At 40.4% G+C, this 21,435-nt stretch overlaps 1 long non-coding RNA gene across 1 annotated transcript in view; it reads right to left on the bottom strand.

Annotated features, from left to right (window-relative positions):
- The window catches only part of LOC127212431 (uncharacterized), a 203,151-nt gene extending 184,180 nt beyond the window's left edge, over positions 1-18,971 (bottom strand). Inside the window, exon 1 of the long non-coding RNA XR_007833545.1 lies at positions 18,841-18,971. This is a non-coding gene — a long non-coding RNA (uncharacterized LOC127212431). The remainder of the gene's footprint in view (positions 1-18,840) is intronic.
- Between the last annotated feature and the right edge of the window lie 2,464 nt (positions 18,972-21,435).

The raw sequence follows: 21,435 nt of genomic DNA, 5'->3' as shown, positions 1-21,435 counted from the left end.
TAAAATATAACAGGTGTCTGTGTTTTTTATTGATAGTGGGTTAGAAAATACAGCCGTAAAAACTATAGCCTAATAATAAACATTTATTAGACCATACTTTTAAATTAACCACATCACCAATCTTAAAAAAGATTTGCCTATAAACATACAAAAAGCTTAAAGAACACCAGATAGATTGGACCAGAAGAGAAAATTCTCTCACCACATAATAATCAAAACACCAAACCTACAGAACAAAGAAAAATATTAAAAGCTGTAAGGTAAAAAGGTTAAGTAACTTACAAAGGCAACCCTATCACAATTATACCTGACTTCTCAAGAGAGACTCTAAAAGCTGGAAGGGTCTGGACAGAGGTCTTGCAGCTTCTAAGAGACCACAGACGTCAGCGCAAATGACCATACCCTCTATCACTATAGATGGAGAAAACAAGATCTCCAAGGGAAAAAAATATCTATCCACAAACCCAGCCCTACAGAAAATACCAGAAGGAAAACTCCAATCCAAAGAGATTAACTACATCCAAGAAAACACAGAAAGTAAAAAATTCCACACCAGCAAAATCAAAAGAACAGAAACACACACACACTAACACCACCAACATAAAAATAGCAGGAACTAACAATCATTGGTCATTAATATGTCTCAACATCAATGGATTCAATTCCCCAATAAAAAGACACAGGCTAACAGAATGGATGGGAAAATAGGATGCATCATTTTGCTGCATATAAAAAACACACCTCAACAACAAAGATAGACATTACCTCAGAGTAAAGGACCAGAAAAAAAGTTTCCCAAGCAAACAAACCCAAGAAGAAAGCTGGAGTACCCATTCTAATATCAAATAAAATAGATTTTCAACCAAAATTAAACAAAGAAGATGGGGAAGGACATTTCATACTAATCAAAGGAAAAATCTCAGTTCTGAACATCTATGCCCCAAATGCAAGGGGACTCGCATTTGTAAAAGAAACATTAACTGAAGCTTAAATTACACATCGAACTCCACAGATTAATAGTGGGAGACTTCAACACCCATACTCTCATCAATCAGACATCAAGACAGAAACTAAACAGAGAAATAATGAAACTAACATTTGGCCTAACAGATATCTACAGAACAATTCACCCGAATACAAAAGAATATTCCTTCTTCTTAGCACCTCATGGAACCTTCTCCAAAATTGGCCATATAGTTGGTAACAAAACAAATCACAACTAATACAAGAAAATTGAAATAAATCCTGTATTTTATCAGACCACCATGGATTAAAGCTGGTCGTCAGTAACAACAGAAACAACAGAAAGCCTACAAACTCATGGAAACTGAACAACTCTCTACTCATGATTAGAAGAAATAAAGAAATTAAAGACTTTCTAGAGTTCAACAAAAATGAAAGCACAATATGCCCAAACTTGTGGGATACAAAGAAACCTGTGCTAAGAGGACAGTTCATAGCACTAAGTGTTTTCTTAAAGAAATTGGAGAGATCTCACAATAGCAACTTAACAGCACATGTGAAAGCTTAAAAAAAAAAAAAAGCACACATACCCAAGAGGAATAGAAGATAGGAAATAATCAAACTCAGAGCTGATTCAATAAATTACAAACAAGAAGAACAATACAAAGAATCAATGAAACCAAAAGCTTGTTCTTTGAGAAAATCAACAAGACAGACATATCCTCAGCCAAACTAACCAAAAGGCAGAGAGACTGTATCCAAATTAACAAAATCAGAAATTAAAAGGGGGCACAACAACAGACACTGAGGAAATCCAAAGAATCATTAAATCTGACTTCAAAAGCCTGTACTCCACAAAATTGGAAACTCTAAAAGAAATAGATGGTTTTCTTACCAATATTAAATCAAGGTCAGGTAAAATTTAAATAGACCTATAACTCCTAAGGAAATAGAAGCAGTCATTAAAAGTCTCCCACCAAAAAAAGACCTGGGCCAGAGGATTTCACAGCAGAATTCTACTAGACTTTCAAAAAAGAGCTAATATTAATATTTCTCAAATTACTCCACAAAATAGAAACAGAAAAAAAAAAAACATTGCCAAACTCATCCTATGAGGTCACAGTCACCCTGATACCTAAACCACACAAAGAACCAAGAAATAAAAAGAATTTCAGACCAATTTCCATTATGAACATTGCTACAAAAGTAATAAAATACTCACAAACCAAACCCAAGAACACATCAAAAACATCATCCATCATGATCAAGTAGGCTTCATCCCAGAGATGCAGAGATGGTTAAATATACAAAAATCCATCAATGTAATCCACTATATAAACAAATTGAAAGACAAAAAAAAACCCTACATGATCATCTCATTAAATGCTGAAAAGGCCTTTGACAAAATCCAACAGCCTTTCATGATAAAACTCTTGAAGAGACCAGGGATATAAGGCACATACCTAGACACAATAAGGGAAATATACATCAAGCCAATAGCCAACATCAAATTAAATGGAAGCTTAAATCAATTCCACTGAATTCGGGAGCAAGACAAGGCTGTCCACTGTCTCCATAGCTCTCCAATATAGTACTTGAAACCCTAGCTAGAGCAACAAGACAGCTAAAGGAGATCAAGAGGGGGACACAAACTGGAAAGAAAGAAGTCAAAGTATTGCTATTCTCAGATGGTATGATAGTATACAGAAGTCGCCCCCACAATTCTACCAGGGAACTTCTACAGCTGATAAACAACTTCAGCAAAGTGGCTGGATACAAAATTAACTCAAAAGAATCAGTAGCCCTTCTTTATACAAGCAGTAATAGGCTGAGAAAGAATTTAGGGAAACAACGCCCTTCACAATAGCCATGAATAATATAAAATGCACCCATAAAAATGGCTAAGATCAAAAACTCAAGTGACAGCTCATGCTGACAAGGATGTGGAGCAAGAGGAACACTCCTCCGTTGCTCGTAGGAGTGCAACTTATTGGTATCTCAGAAAAATGGGAATAGTTTTACCTCAGGACCCAGCTATACCACTCCTTGGAATACACTCAAAAAATGTTTCACCATACCACAAGGACATTTGCATAACTATGATCATAGCAGCTTTATTCATAATATCAAGAAACTGGAAACAACCTAGACATCTCTAAAAGGGAAAATAAAGAAAATATGGTACATTTACACAATGGGATACTATTCAGCTATTAAAAACGAGTCATGCAATTTGCAGGGAAATAAATGGAACTAAAAAAATATCATCTTGAATGAGCTAACCCAGAAAGACATGCATGGTATATACTCATTTATAAGTGGATATTAACAGTAAAGTACAAGATAACCATGCTAAAATTCATAGACCCAGAGAAGCTAAGTAACAAGGAGAGCCCAAGAGAAGATGCTTGAAATATACATCTGAAGTAGATAGAGGGAGGAACCCAAGTGGGAGAGGGGGTGGGGAAGGAAACAGTATGGGAATCAGCTGTGGTGAGTGGGTGAGGACCAGGAGAAAATTCAGAAATCAATGAGGGTATATCTCTTGGAAAGAGGAGTCCCCCAGGAGTCTATGGGGATGACTCTAGTTGAGATTCTTAGCAGCAGGGATCTGGAGCCCACAGTAGTCACCTCCTGTAGCCAGGGGGACTACCTGTGTAGGGAGGGGGATACCAACTCACCCATATAAAGCCTTCAACCCAAAATTGGTCTTGCCTACAAGAAGTTTAGGGGATAAAGAGCAGAGACTGAGGTAATGGCAAACCAATGATTGCCCCAACTTGAGACCCACCCCATAGGAGAGAGCCAACCCCTGACACTGTTAGCAATACTCTGCTATGCTTGCAGACAAGCACTTACATAACTGTCTTCTGAGAGGAGAGGCTTCATCCAGCAGTAGATGGAAACAGATGCAAAGACCCACATACAAACAATAGGTTGAGCTCAAGGAGTTTTGTGGAAGAGTGGGAAGAAAGATTGAGGGATCTGGAGGGGTCAAGAACGGCACAAGAAGACTTGAAGAGTTAACTAACCTGGGTCCATGGGGGCTCACAGAGGCTGGACCACCAACCAAAGAAAATGCGTGGACTGAACCTAATCTCCTACACATATGTAGCAGATGTTCATCTTGGTCATCTTAGGTAGTTCAGCTTTATTGTCCAGGCCTCTCCCCTCTAAGGACAGTCAAGTTAGACAAAGGCACTTCTAATGGAGACTGCTCATGTAGGAGAATGCCAGAACCTCCATGCTCCTCAGCACCCTATGCAGCTCATGACCAGGGGTAATTCCAGTGCCAGAAGGAAAAAGAAGGTGCTTCCAATGTCAGAAGGATTTTGTTTGTTTGTCATCTTTGACCCATTTTTGTTCATGATTTCAAGAGAAATCATCCCAGATACAAAAAAAAAATTTTTTTTTAATTTTTTTTCTCATTTCTGTCTCATTTAGTGAAATATATCTTTTTTTTCAAATAAGGCAACATTGCCCTTCTCGCTGATTCAGACCTTTCTTGTACTTTAATGATACTGTTTGGAACCAACCAGGTACTTTTAAATTTTATTTTCTCTGGGATTTTGAAACATGAATTCCTAACACTTTGCTCAATGATAAGAGCTGACACACTAGAGGATAGAGATAAAACTCAGAAGCCTGTCTCAGGAAAGGTTTCACTGGCACACAACCGTGCCTGTCGGTACATGGACTGCCTGTGGCTCACCTCTGTTTTGAGTACTTGGGTTGAAGAGTGAAGGCAGACCTGCTGACCCAAAAGGCAAAACTAAATTTGCCAACCCTTGCTCTAAAAAGATTTTTAAAACTGCTTCCAAAATATGCTTCAGTTATTGCCTCTGCCCTTCCAATTCCCTTATCTACGGTTTTGCATAGTCTTCACTATTTTGCAGAGACTACGTCTTCATATTTTATTGAGCAAGTTTTCCTAGAGGCACTTGGGGGATTGTGCAGACACATTTCCAAATAGTTGTTTGAAGTAACACTGACTGACAGAAACATAACATAAAAATTTAAATATATAACTTCAAATTCTCCTGCCTCACATTAATAAAAGTAAGATAAGCATGTAAAAAGTAATCATGCGCTTTTCTGTGTGTCATCCACAATATTCACTGGCCTCCTGGGGACCACCAGCCCTCTGAGAAAGCATCTAAAAGGAAAAGAAATGCCTGAAGTAAATCAAAGGAATTCTGAAGAAATCAAGATAATACTTTTAAATGCTCATTAATACTTTCAAACAGGCTTCGTAAAGCCATTGTATGACACTGAACATGACAGTAGCTATCTCAGATATGTAAGGAACTTCAAAACTACATATTATCCAATCAATAGGTGGACTGGTGAACTTAACAGGTAGTTCTCAATGGAAGAAATACAAATGGCCAATGAATATTTGAAGAGGCGTTCAACAACCTTAGCCATAAAGCAAATCTGAGTTAAAACTGCTTTTAGATTCCATCTCATGCCAGTCAGAATGGCAGTCATCAAGAAAACAAATGACAGAAAATGCTGATGAGGATGCAGGGAAGAGGAGCCCCCATTCACTGCTGTTACTCTGGAAATCAGTGTAGAGAGCGCTTCTTCAAAACAAAAGTAAAAACAGAATGACTATTTTCCTGGGTAGACATCATGAGCACCTGAACATTCATGATTACTGCTGCATTATTCATGATAGCTAAGAAATAAAACCAGCTTAGGTGGGTATCGACAGACAAATAAAGAATGTGTGGTACATACATACAATAGAATTTTTCAGCCATATAGGAATGTGAAATTTGTAGGAAAATAGTTAAACAGGAAGTCACTATGTTAAGCAAAATAAGTCAGACTCAAAAAAACAAATGATACAATGATACATTTTTATCTTCTGTGTGGATTCTAGATCTCTCTCTCTCTCTCTGTCTCTGTCTCTCTCTCTGTCTCTCTGTCTCTCTCTCTCTCTGTCTCTCCCTCTCCGTCTCCCCCCCCCTCTCTCTTTCTCTCTCTCATGTGTGTGTGGTGTGTGATGAAAGTAGAAAACAAATGAAAAGATTTTAAGGACAGGAGAAGGATAGAATAATGGAATACATGTGACAGAAAAGCAGAAAAAAACATTATTTGGAAGAGAACAAATAAACGGCTTAACGATGCAACTCAAAAATTTGGAAAAATAAGAACAAACCAAATCCAAACATGGACACTTGACCCAACTCACCAAAAGAAAGAGAGAGCTCAAATTAACAGAATCATAAATTAACACGGAAACATTACCCAAAAAAAAGAAAGAAATTCAGAATATTATAAGAGAATTTTTGTGTATTTTTAAGACAGCATCTCTCTATATAGCCCTGGCCATCCTGAAACTCACTAGGTGGACCATGCTGGCCTCAGATTCACAAAGATCTGCCTGCCTCTGCTTCCTGAGTGTTAGAAATAAAGATATGAGCACCACAGCCATCTACAAGAAAATATTTTTAAAACCTACACACCACAAAGCTGGAAAACCTAAAAAGAAGTAATGAATTTCTAGGTTCAACAAAACTATCAAAATTAAACCAACAATCTAAGAAGGTCCCTGACAAATAGGAGATTGAAATAATAAAAATCCTTCTGGGGGAAAAAAAGAGCACCCAGGGCTAGATGAAGATCTATACCCAATCCTTCTTAAACTATTTTTAAAAATAGAAAAAGAAAGAGAACTCACAAACTTCTTTGATAAAGCCACTAGCACTCTAATACCAAAACCAGGTAAAGACACAAGAAAAGAAAACCACAAGCCAATATCCCTAATAAACATAGATTCAAAATGCTCAATGAATTGTTTGCAAACGAAATACAAAAATACATCAAAAAAAATCATCTACTGTGACCAACTTGGCTTTATCCCTAAAATGCGAGGACACAAACGAGTCGACAAATACGATAAACCACACAAATGGACTTGACAAAATTTGCATTGTCATCTCAACCTCAATATAATAAAAAGCTATTGTCTTAGGGTTTTGTTGCTGTGAAGAGACACCATGACCAAGGCAACTCTTATGAAGGAAAATATTTCATTGGGGCTGGCTTAAAATCCCAGAGGTTGAGTTCATTATCATCATAGTGGAAGCATGGCAGCACACAGGCAGACATAGGGCTGGAGGAGCCAAGAAAGAGTTCTACACCTTGATCCACAGTAGCAGAATAAGAGTGGATCCCACACTGGGAGGAGCTTGAGCATAGGAGACCTCAAAGCCCACCCCCTCTGTGACACACATCCTCAAACAAGACCAGACCTACTCCATCAACGCCACATCTCCTTAATGTCACTCACACGAGTCTGTGGGTACCATACCCACTCAAGCCACCACAACTGCATATGAAAGACCAAGAGCCAACGCCACCCTAAACTGAGTTGTTAGGGTATAGATAAGCTACTGATCTGCTCAAGGTGGCTCTGTATTCTGGCTGACTGCTGAAGTTCTTCATCGTTTCTAGAAATTTTCTGGTAGAGTTTTTGTAATTTCTAAGGTATAGTATCCTATCCATAGGGATGGTTTGACCTCACCTTTTCCTATTTGTATCCCACTAACTTCCTTCTCCTGCCTTATTACTCCAGCCTGTATTTCTAGCACAAAAATCAAGGACGGGGTGGGGATAGTAGGTATCTCCGACTCATCCCTGAGTTCAGTGGAATTGATTCGGACTTTTCTCAATTTAAAAGGAGACCATGGTCATACTCTCATTCGCTGTAGCCTCAAAAACTAGTAAAAGATCTAGGAATAAACCTAGCCAAGGAAATGAAGGGTGTCTACAATGAAAACTTCAAACCTCTGAAGAAACAGGGAGGGAAAGATGCTAGAAAACACAAAGGCATCCCATGCTCAAGGACTGATAGAATTAACATTGTGAAAATAACCGTTTCACAAAAAAAAAAAAAAAAAAAGTTTTTTTAAACTATTTATAGATTCAGTGTAACACCAGTCAAATTTTCCATCTTATTTTTCACAGAAATAGAAAAGAAATCCTAAAATTTATATTGAACCACAAAAGACCCCCCAAAAGAGCCAAGACAATCCTGGGGAGTGGGGGGGAGTGGGAACAATGCTAAACAGATTACCATTCCAGATCTTAAGATATATCACAGAGACATTGTGATAACAACAATATGGCACTGGCACAAAAACAGACACACAGACCAATGGAACAAAATCAAAGGCCAAATTATGTGTACACATAGTTTCAGCCACTTAATATTTGACAAAAGATAAGCTGGAGAAAAGAAAGCGCATACATTTATAATCCCTAACTATATTTGTCCTTTACACACAGTTTAAGTGTCGCCCTCATTCCTCATTAAGGAAACTTTTCTTTACAACAACACAACCACAACCAATTAAAAAGCAGAATTGTGGAGCCCAGTCCCAATGGACACATCTATAAAACGCTCCCACACCTGAGGATCAGGAACCCTGTGGAAGAGGGATTGGGAAGGCTGTTAAGAGGGAAAGGGTCAAGGAGTTTGTTGTGAGATTGTGTCTCCTAGTAATGTCAGACACTACACCTGTGAAGTCTTACCTAAACATGAGCCAAACAAAGACAGCAACTACAGACATGCCAAGGTGGGCAGGAGAAAGCCCACAAGTTCTCAAGCCTACACAAAGAACTACTGGAAACTGAAAAATGCTAAGAGTAGGGAAATTGAGCCAGGGGTGGTGGCACATGCCTTTGATCCCAGCACTTGGGAGGGATCGCTGTGAGTTCAAGGCCAGCCTGGTCTACAAAGTGAGTCTAGGACAGCCAGGGTTACACAGAGAAAACATTTCTCAAAAAAACAAAACAAATAACAACAACAAAAAAAAAGAGTGTGGAAATCAATCTTCTCCAGGGAAGAGTACAGCAATTGATTATACAATATGCTCAAGCTTGAAAACATACATATAGGTAACATTAAACAGACTGACCAGGTTATGTTTATGAATAAATATGTATATACATATATGTGTGTAACAAATTTTTTTAAAGGACATGGATTTGAAAGAGGGAAAGGGAAATGTATAAGAGAGGGTTTGGAGGGAGGAAAGGGGAAGGAGGAAGTGATATGATTATAATCTCAAAGATAAATAAATACTTTTAAAATATTTATTTATTTATTATGTACACAATGTTCTGCCTGCATGTACACCTGCTCACCAGAAGAGGGCACCAGATCTCATTACAGATGGTTATAAGCCACCATGTGGTGGCTGGGAATTGAACTCAGGACCTTTGGAAAAGCAGACATTGCTCTTAACCTCTGAGCCATCTCTCTGGCCCCTAAATAAATACTTTTAAATGCTGGTCAGAGGCTCTGGAAAGCCAGAGTTCAATTCCAAGCACCCATACCAGGCAGCTCACAACTGCGTGTAACTCCAGCTCCAGGGGATTTGAAGCCATCCTCTAGCCTTTATAGGCACACACACACACACACACACACACACACACACACACACATAACATAGTTGCATATATTCACACAAACATACATATAAAGAAAAAGATAAATAAGTCTTTTCTTAAAATGCTATCCATAGAGGTAAATGAGAGGACCTGGTTGCTAAGAAAAAAATTAACAATCTACATTTGATAGCTGGAAAATTAATTTTATAAAACAGCCCAACAAAAACATTAAATTAGGAATAATGAGCATTGGAAGGAAAGTGATAATGCAACACCACTTCCTCTAAAAATTTTTTGCAGTGCTAGATATAATTTGAATGCAAAGAATAAATTTTTCAGCACTTAACTACACTGCCAATCCAAATACAGATTTCTGAATACCATTCTTCCATAAAAGAAACCAAACTCTCTTGGAAAAAAAAAACTATTCGCAAAGCTAGGAAGAAAAAGCCAGAAGTACTTACTAGTCTAAATGTTAAGAAATTTCCTGGAAAAGAGAAGGGGGGGAGAGGATGGGCTACCAGTCTCTTCAATATGAGTATCTATTTACAAAAGAATAAGGTGAGACCCTTAGCAAATAACTTAGAAAAATATCAACTCCCAATGGATAAAATTCAAAATGTAACTCCCAAGAAAATACAAGAACAAGTTTTATGACCTTCCATTTGTCTGTGGTTTCTTGGATACAACACTAAAATGATAGCAACAAAAAAAAAAAAAAAATAGTCAAACTGTACTTGATTGAAATTAAAAAACACTTGGTTCATCCAAGACCATCAAGAATGAAAATACAACCTGCAGAATGAGAAATAAATTTTCAAGCCATGTATCTGATAAGAATCTGATGCCCAAATTCTATGAAGAATACTACAGATTAATTACAAAGGGACTAATAACCCAACTTTTTAAAAATGTATAGCTATTTATGCCTGCAACAAATATTCAGAAACATCAGAAAAGCACATTTAGAGATATTCAATGGCATTAGTCATTAGGGGAAAAATATTTTATCCCCCTCACTAGGATCAGCTATAATTTAAAATGATGGGGGAAACAGGGGTTTAGCAAAGCTCTAAAGAAGTTGAAACTCCTGCATGCTGCTAGTGGGAATGTAAGACACCTCAGTGTTTGTGGGAAACAGTTCCTCAAAATAATTAGCAATGAAGGCTGGAACTATAGCTCAGTTGACAGAGTCCTTGCATGGCAGTCACAAAGCCCTGAGTTCAACATCCAGCATCACATAAGCTGGGCACAGTGGCACATACCTATAATCCCAGCACTCAGGAGGATGAAGTTCATTGGACATACATTATAATATCATTATAAACCATTGGATAAAGTAGAACATTATGATAGGCAGATCTGGGCCCAGGGGTCCTGCTCAAACTAAGGCACCAGCCAAGGACAATACAGGCAGTAAACTTTAAACCCCTACCCAGATCTAGCCAATGGGCAGAACATTCTCCACAGCTGAGTGGAGAGTGGGGTATGACTTTCTCACATACTCTGGTGCCTCACATTTGACCATGTCCCCTGGAGGGGGAGACCTGGTGGCACTCAGAGGAAGGATAGCAGGATACCAAGAAGAGACTTGATACCCTATGAGCATATACAGGGGGAGGAAGTCCCCTTCAGGAACAGTCATAGGGGAGGGGAATAAGGGGAAAATGGGAGGGAGGGAAGAATGGGAGGATACAAGGGATGGAATAACCATTGAGATGTAACAAGAATAAATTAATTTAAAAAATGGAAAACCATGAGTCTAAAGAAAGGGGAAAAAAGCTTTTTCAGTGAAATTCCAACCAATCTTTGTAGAAGGCATGAGAGAATTAGAAAATTGGCCATTTGGTAAGCATCATAGTTAAAAACTAATCCAACCAAGAAGAGCCCAGAGGGAACAGTCAAAGTTTAGAGAGAAAATAGATACAGTCCCAAAACACTTCCCTACCGAGTGCCTAACAATCCCAGAAGGAAAAGAACAACTTCCTTATTGAAAAAACTCTGACAAACATCCCTTTAATCAAGTAACCAATGCGTCTCAGTGTTTCTATTATTGTGACAAAGACAACATTAACTAACAGTAACTTGGGGAGGAAAGAGTTTATTAGTCGTATACATCCTGGTCACAATCCATCCCTGAGGGACACTGCGGCAGGAAGTCAATGCAGGGTGGAAGTGCGGAAGCAATAGCTGAAACAGAGACCATGGAAGGATGCTGCTTACGGCTTGCTCCCGTGGTTTGCTCAGCCTGTGTTCTCATTTAACCCAGGACCACATGCTTACGAGGGGACACCGCCCATAGTGGCCCCTCGCATCAATCATTAATCAAGAAACTGCCCTACCAGATGTGCCTACTAGCCAATCTAATGGAAGCATTTTCTCAATTGAAGTTCCCTCCTGCCAGATAACCTTAGCTTGTACTAAGACGACACAAAGGTAACCAGCATACAAAGTTAGCATTACTAACAATGGAAAAAACAACAATAAAGCTCCTGACAGAGCCTAGTGAAAACTCAGCATCACTGTCATCTATTGAGCTATGACTTGGCCAAATACCTCACCTCCTTATACTTTGCTCCTTCATCTGAAAAAGAGAGGAAATGAATGGACACTGTCTACATTTCTGCTATTCTAATATTTATTAAACTCACCTAAATATGTGCCATGCTGACCAGAGTTTGGCAAGGAGGAAGCAGGCAAGCTTTTCTTCAGATTTAAGTGGCTGGTGTTCTTGCATAGCAATTCAGAAAGTACATAAAATGACCTGTGTAGTAAGGCTTTTGAACTTGGACTCATATCAGAGAGAATGCGTGCTGGCAAAGTCCAAATGTGAGAATTTTTAAAGCAGTAACAATCATTCCTTTCAAGGAAATGCACCCGTTCAAACCAGGGTAGGCAAGCGATTATATGGTAATGAGAGCTTCTATAAATAAGTGCCTGAAAGGAGGGTTTTTTTTCCCCAGTCTTTCTCTTTCCTTAAGCAATTTTGAGCATGACTGTTCCACCTCATGAACCCCAGTCAGGAGCTTACGAGTCTCTGAAGAGTGGGAAGAACTCCAGGTCTTTCAGGCAAGGTATGAGCACACTCCAGTCACTAAGAGCTCTTAGACATCTCGCCTTGGCCCACAGTCACTGCTATCTGAAGGGTAAGATTAATGCCATTTAGTTCAGCAGGAGAGAACGGTGATACAGAATAACTCAAGCCCTCACAGGGCAATTCAAATGACCAGCAACCTCATAAATAAATGCAGTCATGTCAATATTCACCTGGCAAGCCCTCAAAACCCCAGTCTGAGCTGATCTCATTAGATCATTTTGGCTTCAGCTACAGGCCTTTGTAGAAACAGAAACACATTAATTGGCTAATTAGCTATCTTTTAAGATTTGAAGCATCAACTCGCTATATTTTTTTTGTTAAATTTTTTTATTATCCAGTCAATATACAGAACAAAGTATGTGAAATCAAACTATCAGTTCCTTAGCAATTGTGGTAAAGAATGTGTGAAGGGGCTGGGGGTTTAGCTCGGTGGTAGAGTTTGCCTGGCATGTGCAGGGGCCTATGGCTAATTCTCAGCGCTTCAACAAAGAAGAAAGGAAAAAAGGCGGGGAAGGCGGAAGCATCACAGAGCTGGGCATGCAACTCCATTCTTTGGCAAAGTGGTTAACTTGCAGGCACAAAGCCCTGGGTTTGATTCCTAGCACTGCATACAATGATTCAGGTGTGTGATTGTAGCACTCGGGAGGTAGGGGAAGAGAGCATCTCTACTACATAGTGAGTTCAAGGACACCCTGGGCTACATGAGACTCTATCAGAGAGACAGAGACAAGGACACAGAGACACAGACACAGAGAGAAACAGAGAAAGACAAACAGAAAGAGACACAGAGAGAGACAGAAAGAGACAGAGACACAGAGAGAGACAGACAGAAAGAGACAGACACAGAGACACAGAGAGAGACAGAGAAAGACAGAAAGAGACAGACACAGAGACACAGAGACACACCAAGAGACAGAGAAAGACAGAAAGAGACAGACCCAGAGACAGAGAAAGACAGAAAGAGACAGGAACACAGAGAGAAACAGAGAAAGACAGAGAGAGAGAGAGAGAGAGAGAGAGAGAGAGAGAGAGAGAGAGTCATTTACATGGAAGATTTACTTGTTCATGGTTTCCTTTAAAGTTATCCTTTCCGGTAGGTTTCCCACAGTATGGTTAGTGGTCCAACAAGCATCCACATACAGTCAGAACTAATTGGACTTGGTGGATCATTCAAAAGGGGGGGCATGAATTTGGGGGGGACATATTAGAAAGATAAGGAGATCAGAGGATAAATGGGAGGGAGGTATGATCATATTTTATCGTATACATGCGTGAATTTTTCAAAAGCAAGGAAGAAGTTCAAAAATCACCCTACAGTGATTACCTGGCTCTTAAACCACACAGGCCTCTGTTCTTTGCTCACCACCTATGTCCAGTCGGCCTCAGAACCCTGCCAGCTCTTCCTTTTCAAATGCCTCAGGAGCCCAGTCCTCCTACAGCTTCCAGGCCAGATCCTCACTACACCCCCACTTTGCCTTAGCACATCAGACTTCAAGAGAGAGCATCTTCTATAGCTCGCCAAGTCTTTCAAATTCCACTCTCATTCTGATGCATAATATAGTCTTTCCCTCTTCATGTTTAACCCAGATTCTTTCCATTCAAGGGAGCTTTAGCCTCACTCAGGGGACAATAGCAGGACCTGAGATAGTCTCCTAGAGGTCTTCTTTAGCCCCCTACTAATTCATTCTTGGACATGACTTGGTTACACACGGTCCTGATTCCTTCACCTTCCCTGCTATCCATCCCACATAATTCTACATGGCCCCCTCTCATTAGAAACCATCCTACCACTAGCCCAAGGGGCAGGTCCCATGAAAGTCTTCACTTACCAGATAAGTGGGACAGAGGGGAGGACATCCTATCGAGACTCTAGGTGAGAAAAACATCAGAGATAGGGAAATAGATGGATCCAGAGGGTCCTAGAAACCTACAAGAAGAGCACTATGATAGGTGGATCTGGGTCCAGGGGTTCTGCTCGACATAAGGCACCAACCAAAGACAATATGTGCAGTCATCATCAAACCCCTACCCAGATCCAGCCAAGGGACAGAACATTCTCCACAGTTAAGTGGAGAGTGGGGACTAACTTTCACACGATCTCTGGTGCCCCGTATTTGACCATGTCTCCTTGTTGGGGAGGCCCAATGGCACTCGGAGGAAGGATAGCAGACTACCAAGAAGAGGCTTGATACACTAGCATCATATTCAAGGGGAGGAGGTCTCCCTCAGTCACAGTCATAGGGAAGGGGAATGGGGTGAGAGTGGGAGGGAGGGAGGAATGGGAGGATGCATGGAATGGGATAGCAAATGAGATGTAATATGAATTATTTTATTTTTCAATAAAAATGTGTTTAAAAAAAAAGAAAGAAACCGTCCTACTGAACTACTTGTGTAAAAAACCCAAATACCCTAAGAAGTACCAATAAACCATATCTTCAAAAAATCTCCCCAAGTAATAACCCCTGGGTTCCACTGGCTGGCACGCTTCCTCAGCTAGCCCTCTAGAAGATGGAATTCTCCAGAGTCAGACCTCAGCATTCTTCTTCTCCTTTCTATTTCCATCCCATCCCCTAGATGATCTCATCGAGTCCCATAAATATCACTGCACTGACAATTCCCAAATTCATTTCTTCGTGCTAACTCTCTTTCCTGAGCTGCGGCATCAAGCTTCCAACACGCACTCAGAATTTCCCTGAGTGTGCCAAACATGGTAGGTCCAAAGATGTCTCAGTCTCCATTAATTATATCACCAACTACCTAATTACTCAAGTCAAAAATGTTTGGATACAGGGCACGGAAGCACACACCAGTGACCTCAGCGGTTAGGAGGTAGGACAAGAGGATGGAGAGTTGAAGGTCATCTTCAGCTACATAGTGAGCTCACGATCAACCTGGGTTACATAAGACCCTGCCTCAAAAAAAGAAAAAAACAAGTTTGAATTCTTTTTTTTCTTTTCTTCCATTCACTTTATCTTCTAACATCTAATGATATAATATCCTTCTGTGTCTCTAAATTTTAATATCCCACATGGCTCCTCTAGAATCCACCTTCATCTAAGTCACCAACATTTCTCCCAGTGATTATTATAATAAACTCTTTATTCAGAGTGTCAGAGATATATCAGGAAGCATAATTTGGCATGATAGTCACTTATTGAAAGCTTAATGCTGTTGGCAATTGCATCTACCTATGTCTCTATCTCCATCTCCAGTGATGGGAATTGAACCCAAAGCCTCACACATGCTAGGCCAATTTCCTTTCTTTTACTTTGGAACAAGGTCTCCAAATAAGTATATTTAAACATGCCTTGAATATGCAGTCCCCATGCCTCCGACCCCTGAGTATCTGGAATCACAGGCATCTGCCACTTGTCTTAATAAACAAGGAGGCACAACACATGGTAGAAAACGCTAGGAGTTAGAAGGAAAGTGTTTATTCCTGTGGGAGGTCCAAGGGGAATGACAAAGCTGGCCTGTGTTTCTGGCCCTCGGCTGTCTCCCCTATTAAATAAAGAAATTAGACCGGCTAGTCTCTGAGGCCTCTTAAAGTTCTAGAAATCTATTCAATGTGTTTATTGAGTAAATTGTTGCATTCCTTGCTCTTAAACGCCAAGAAACTCAATATTTTCTATTTCCCTGAAGGACAAAAGCAAATTTGGTTTTCTTTTTTACAAGGTCTTCCCTTGACCCTTCTCTATCAGGGGTCAGTAGCTCCCGATAGGAAAAAAATGCCTGAGTGTTCAATACCTCTATAGTTATTCCAGTCTTTGGACACTTACAACAAATAGATGCCAAGAAGATGCCAATGGGCTATTTAACATAATGGCCTCCACCTACTAGGCAGTATGTTCCAGGTTCTGTGCTAAAACTTTTTTATTTAATCCTTATATTGGCTACTTTTCTCATTGCTGTGATTAGAATTATCAGACAGGAAACAAGTTTAAGGAAGGAGAGGCGTAATTGAGTTCAGTGTCTCAACGAGTCTGTCACGGTGGGAAACGGCAGCAGCGGGAGCCAGCCATGTTGCATCTGCCATCATGAGGCAGAGGAAGATGAATGTTTATGGCAAGTAATCTTCTTTTATTTCAGTCCATAATCCCCACTCATCTAGGCTAGTTCTTCACACCTCAAGAAATCTAATCTAGATAAAAACACATAGGCATACCCTGAACCCTGTTTCTATGGTGACTCCTTAGAAGTCATTTCAAGTTAATGATTAAGAGTACCACAGTCCTCTAGATAAGTGCTATCATACCATCATTTACATTTTATAAAAGAGGACACCAAGATGCAAGCAGGTCTGGCAAAGGAAAAATCTGCTTTCTCCAATAGAGTCTTACCTCAGGGCAGGCCCCATGCCTAGGCCAACACAAGATGAACTCATTGGTACTCTTGTAGTGGTGTTTTTGTAGAACTTTTGTCTAATTTGCTTTGTTTGGGTTGTTTTTGTTTGTTTGTTTTGTTGGTTGGTCATTTCCTTGTATATTTGACTTTTGTTTTTGTAGGGTGGGTGTGTGTGTGTGTGTGTGTGTGTGTGTGTGTGTGTGTGTGTGTGTGTGTTAAGAAAGACAGGAAATGAACACAAAGTTGGGAGGGTAGGTTGGGAGAAAGATCTGGGAAGAATTGGGAGAAGGGAAAAACATAATCAAAATGTACCGTATGAAAAATGTTTTCAATTTAAAAAGAAGTATAACCAAAAAAAAAAAAAAAAAAAAAGGAAAGAAAGAAATTCATTCCTAAAGCCCATGGCTGATAGATGCATATTAACAAGTAATGTAAATTTGGGGCCAGTTCCAGCTGACTTGAAAACCTGATGCAAGACAAATTGTACCACAGTATTGCTACCGGTGATCAGCGTCTGAGTGGCTGGTTCCAAGTCCTTGGCCTATTACTCAAAGAACTAGAATAACGGTTCACACATATTGTAAAACAGCAGGGAAACTTCACTGAGAGCAAGGTGGCAGCAGAGCTCAGAGATAAGCATGGTCAGAAGTGACAATGGGCCACACGAGAGAAAGTACTCAAGAGGCCTGACTACTATTCAAGGTTTCCTTTTAGAGTTCAAGTAAGGAAAGGGTTCGGTTGCTTAGGGGCATATCTAGTGATTCCTTATGCTGAGTAACAGGCTGAATTACGAAACCATTTCTCTCACATACACGTCCCCTTTTTTTCCCATAGTTCCTTGTTCCATAGTTCCCAAATGCACTGGGATATATTTTGAGTAGACTCCGTTTGTTTAATGGACACTAAGAAAGGAGAAAAGTCCTTAAGCTGTTGGGACTGGCGTGTGTATGCAGCTCCATGCAGGTGGAGGTCCCAGCTGCCAACAGGCTGCTAAGCCCATCATTCAGATGCACATGCATTATTAGAAGAGGAGCAGACACATCGCCCAAGCCAAGTAGAGACCCAGACTGCTATGCTATTCCCTATGCTTGTTTGCTTCAGGACCTCTCTCCTGGAATTCTGGATTCTGGATTCCTACAGCATTTTAACATTTCTACCATCTGGCTCCTGATATCCTGCAGACCACACACCCTAGCCTCCTCCTGACCCCAACAGGGTCAACTTTACTATGAAAGTCTGGGATCAGAGACTCGGTGGGTTTTGTTTGTTTGTTTGTTTGTTTGTTTGTTTGAGACAGGGTTTCTCTGTGTTAGCCTTGGCTGTCCTGGACTCGCTTTGTAGACCAGGCTGGCCTCAAATTTACAGCAATCCACCTGCCTCTGCCTCCCGAGTGCTAAGATTAAAGGCGTATGACACCACGCCCGGCCACAGAGATTTCTTCTTTTTTTGTTTGTTTGTTTGTATGTTTGTTGACAGTGTTTCTCTGTGTAGCTTTAACTATGGTGAACTCACTTTGTAGACCAGGCTGGCCTCGAACTCACAGCAATCCGCCTGCCTCTGCCTCCCGAGAGACTGGGTGTTTAATGGCATCTGGTGCCCTTGACTGGGGAAGGCACTGTGCGAATCATCTTATACATCTAGGACTGTTTATTGCAAACTCTAGTGTTGCAGAGTTAAAATTTTAAAAACAAAAGCAAAGATGGGATAGAAATATTATGACAAGAGACCAGGGATATGGTCAGAATTCAAAAACAAACGCTGCATTTACATAATCTCATTACTATTTGCAGAAAATTGAGGGAGCTGTTAGGAAAGCATTGACACCCCTAGAGAATTGCCTTAGAAAATGGATTTTTAAAAATGGTTTAATTAAGACTCTAGGTATTTAAGTGAAATAATGGGTCAGCACACTTATGGAGGAATTTTGCTTTTTAAAATGCTTCAAAAGATTTTCAGAAGTGGAATTTAATTTGCAGCCCCGTTTCCTGAGCTACAGAGAAGTGGGAGCAGCTCCCGAGCAATGTTCTTACCTGAGGAATTGATGTCTTTCCTAGCCCACGGGATCAACTGGCAGAGTCTCTGAGACTCTGCCCCAAATTTCTCACAGAAGTCCCTTTAGGAAGAGAGAAAGCCCTTCCTGAGCGCTGAGACTGCTCAAATATTCAGATGCCTCTCTGAGTTAGAGGCAGAGCTCAGAGAACTGACTAACGTCGAAAGATGATTCATCCCAGGGGTTGGACCTGTAAAGTTGCTTAAAATAGCATTAGAGAGACAGACAGATGCAGACTATCCTCTGGGATATTCCTCAGCTCCAGAGGAGAAACGGTGAGGAATGCAGAAGGGGAAAGTGTACGGGTACTTGCAAGGTCATCAATGTGGTGACCGTGAAAGCCCAACTGAAGAAGGCAACCCACAGAGCCAAGGCAGCCGGAAACAGCAGAGCGGATTTGTGAGAAGCTGAGAGTCTTCCCGGATAAGCTGCCTGGGTCAGTCGGAACCAAACCAAGACAGAGGGAGACTTTGGAAAGTGGAGGAGGCAGGAGAGTTGAGGTTTCGTTGATAAATACTGCCCAGAAAATACTCAAGGTCAAAATGATCATGACTCTCACTCTGTCTTGATGTCCTAGGCCTATTTGCTCAGACTGGTCTGATCTGGAAAAAGAAAATTAGAAACACCATCAATAACAGTAACATATCTACAAATAAAAAAAAAATTTTGAGACAGGATTTCTCTGTACAGCCTTGGCTTTCCTGGACTCACTCTGTAGACCAGGCTGACCTCCAACTCACAAGGATTGGCCTGCCTCTGCTTCCCAAGTGCTGGGATTAAAGGCGTGTGTCACCACACCTGGAAAAATATTTCTTTTCTTATATACTTTCAACATAAATGTTTCCATCTAAGAAGTGGCATCAATTGAATAGTTTCTTGTTTAGTTTATCTAGGTAACATCAGCACACAGTTAAAAATAAAAGAAATTGACCCCCCCCCAAAAAAAACTCATAACAATGACAACAGCATAAAATCCAGGTAAACAAACACATCTCTCCCTTCCTTTCATTCAAGAAAGGTAATATTATTGACTTTCCTCACTAACAGAACATTAAGTGCTTTATGAATACCACAGAAATCTTGGGGGTTTTTTCCCCTTCTTCCCTTTCAAAAATGAACTTTTAAACTCCAAAATTTTTCTTCAAAGCACACTGGGATGTGATATTCTGAGCCATCACCAAGAAGCATAGAGGAGAGTTTAGTAGCTATAATTAAGTCAGTTTGTATACCATACATATCACCACAAATATGCCACCGGGAAAGCCCTGAAAGACAGCCAGTTCTGCTGGGAGGCTTATCTATATGGCAATTCATCAAAAGGAAAAAGATGTGTTGCCATTCCTATCTGAGAAAAAAATCATTTCCTGGAATAATGCAAGATTGTATACTTACCAGATGAGAAAAAAAAAAATGAACCATCACTGTGCACTAAAATGATAAAGTGCACTGACTTTCAGCCATTGGCCTCTGCCCTGACCTGTCATAAAAACAGAGCATATACAAGGACCTGCAAAAGCACATCATCTTAAATTCTGTCACTAGCGCTAGTCACCGAGAAACCATCAGGGAAGGAAATCTCCACGCACACAGGCTCTGCTGTAGAAGGCACCTGCTTTGTTCCTACTTCCGGCTCAAAATGAAGCCAGAATTTGAAAGTGAAATCTCTCTTGCCTTTAAAATCCCTACTTCAAATGACTTGTGTTCATTTTATTCTCCCTCTCAAACTTGTCGTACACTGCTCAACCTAGGCTGTTAGAGGAATAAAAACCAAAAATTTTTCCCACTGTTCCTGTACGCTTTAATGCTCACTTTGCCCCTAAGTTTTATGACTATAATTGTGGCCATCAATGTAATTCAGCAGATGTGTTTGTATGTGTTTTGAACTATAGTTAATATTCTGTAATCTGGACCTTTGGAGACCCTGAAGTCCAACCAATTCGATCTGGAAATCAGTCTCTTTGGTCAAAGTACTCCTTAGAAAGCCAACTGGCTCCATCTGCCTAGACTGTTACCTGGCAACAGGAGCAGAGGCCGTGTTTGCTCTGGTACTGCCCTATGCATTGTTTAGAGCCAGCATCTGTTCTGATAAGTTTTTACTTCTTTTCTGTGGACCAGTGCCCAAGACATCTCAGCTTCAAAATACCTTTTAACACTCTGAATACACAAAGGAACTCTTTTTTTTTTTTTTTTTTTTTTTTTTTAGTTAATTTACTTATTCACTTTATATCCTGGTCATATCTCCCCTTCCCCCATCCTCTCTTCCCTACTCCTCAGAAAAGAGGAGCCCCATGACCTACCCACGCCAGCTCATCAAGTCCCATCAGGACTGAGTTCATCCTCTTCCCCTGTGGCCTGGCAAGGCAGACCTCCCAGGGGGACGTGATCAAAAAGCAGGCAACAGAGTCCATGTCAGAGATAGCCTTTGCTCCCCTAACTCAGGGACCCACATGAATCCTGAGCTGGCCTTTCACTGCATCTCTGTAGGGGGCCTAGCTCCAGTCCATGCAAGGTCCTTGGTTGATGCTTCAGTCTCCACAAGCCCCTCTGGGACCTGGTTAGTTGGCTTGTTGGTCTT

The sequence above is a fragment of the Acomys russatus genome, chromosome 30 (genome assembly GCF_903995435.1).
Source record: "Acomys russatus chromosome 30, mAcoRus1.1, whole genome shotgun sequence".
Lineage (NCBI taxonomy): Eukaryota > Metazoa > Chordata > Mammalia > Rodentia > Muridae > Acomys > Acomys russatus.
Note: the sequence above shows the minus strand (reverse complement) of the source record. Positions and strands in the feature narration are given on the sequence as shown.